Genomic DNA, 1699 nt, shown 5'->3' with positions numbered 1-1699 from the left:
GTGGCCTGAGTGAGCAGGCAGGGCGGCTTTAATGAAGTAAATGTAAAATGTTCTTCAGGTGACTGTGAAGGTTCACTGACCTGAAAACAAAGCTCCAGCATGGTCAGCGTGTGTCCCCTGTCCCCATTAACCACTCTGTCTCAGGAAAATGAATTCCATGGGGGTTGAGTGGTGTGTTGGCAACTCTCACATGTTTTAGTGGTATTTGTGGCCTGCGATTCTCTGCGGAATCCCTGGGGTGTAGTGGGGAGGCCCAGGCCACCCTGGTCCCTCGTTCTTTGGACACGGGGTTGACTCCTGGGCTTCTCTCTGTGACAGTCTGGAGCTGACTTCACTCCCAGGGTCTCTCCCGACCATCCACAAGAACTGCTTAGGTTTCAACAGGCAAAGGTCAGAGATGACACGTGGAAGTTACCTGCTCACTAAGTTGTGTCTTCAGAAACACTTCACCTGTGAACATTGTCACAATCAAAATGGAGTCACTTACGTCAAAACCCTGATAAACAGAGCCAGGAAAAGCTGTAAAGGGAGGATTCTTATGTATGAATGCCTGACACCAAGAACTGTCACAAAAGAGGCTGCAAAACCCACAGCGTTGTACAAGGCCGTCTCCACCTCACACAAAAGTGCTCCTGCACAGACGTCGGCCTGCGACTGCCTGGCACCACCCTTATTACTACTGATTCTTTTGCTAGGAATAATGATCTCAAAACAATGATGTAATCCCCATCCTCGTTTTTCCTTTAAAAACCTCCATCTTCCTTGACCTCCCTGAATATGGACAGTTTACTATAACACACGTATTCTCATTGCTATGTCTATTCCCAAATTAATGTCATTTTCTTTTAGAAAGCCTGTCTGTTCTTTAGGCTGACGAAGATAGTGTGCAGTGCAGGAGCTGAGAAAGATCGCGCTTGGGAGGACGGGCAACTCTCAGACCTGTACGTGGTTCTTACTGGGGCCCATGAGCTCTCTGCTTCCATGGGGATTACATCACCGCGTCTGCTTGTGTGAGGCCGCTCTCAGGCTGAGCCGCCTTATTTTGGTAGAAGCCTTTTTACTTTGTCTGGGATTTGGTTGGGTTATAAGGCCACCTGAAATAAAAGACCTCACGTCCCTTGTGGGATGACAGGGGCCTTTTTGCCTTGCTGGCAAATTCTTTCGGGTATGAAGGCCAGTGCCCCTCTGGCTTGAGTGCCCTGCTTCCTGCTGGATTTACCTTCTGCCTCTGAGGCTCTTGTCTTCTCTGTGGACTGACTTTGGGCTCTTTCTGCCCAATTTAATGTTTCATTGGATTGAGTGCCTGGCTAAAATTTTTGTGAGCACTCTGACGTTCACTCATTTTGGTTTAACTTTGTACATCTGTAAATGATTTGGCTCTTTTCCCCTCGCTCGTTTCTAAATTATCTTCCCAGAGCAGAAACAAACATTCTTCGTGGTGGGTGTGAGACAGCTAACTAGAAGCCACTTGGCAGCCGCTGCCGTCCAAGACGCTGACCCGAGCGCCTGACACTGCCCTGCTCGATCTACAGGCTTTTCTTGGCTCTTGAAGAAATGGAATGGAATTCTCAAACCCTAAGGCCCGCGGAGCTTTCAGGGACTCCAAACAGCTCCAGCTATAGAGTGAACTTGCAGAGCTCTCTAACCTTTCTCTCTCTGTGTATATATACACATATTTTTTCTTCCTACTTTCCATTTG

Source organism: Cebus imitator, unplaced genomic scaffold (genome assembly GCF_001604975.1).
Source record: "Cebus imitator isolate Cc_AM_T3 unplaced genomic scaffold, Cebus_imitator-1.0 Scaffold380, whole genome shotgun sequence".
NCBI lineage: Eukaryota > Metazoa > Chordata > Mammalia > Primates > Cebidae > Cebus > Cebus imitator.
This window is presented reverse-complemented; position numbering follows the sequence as displayed.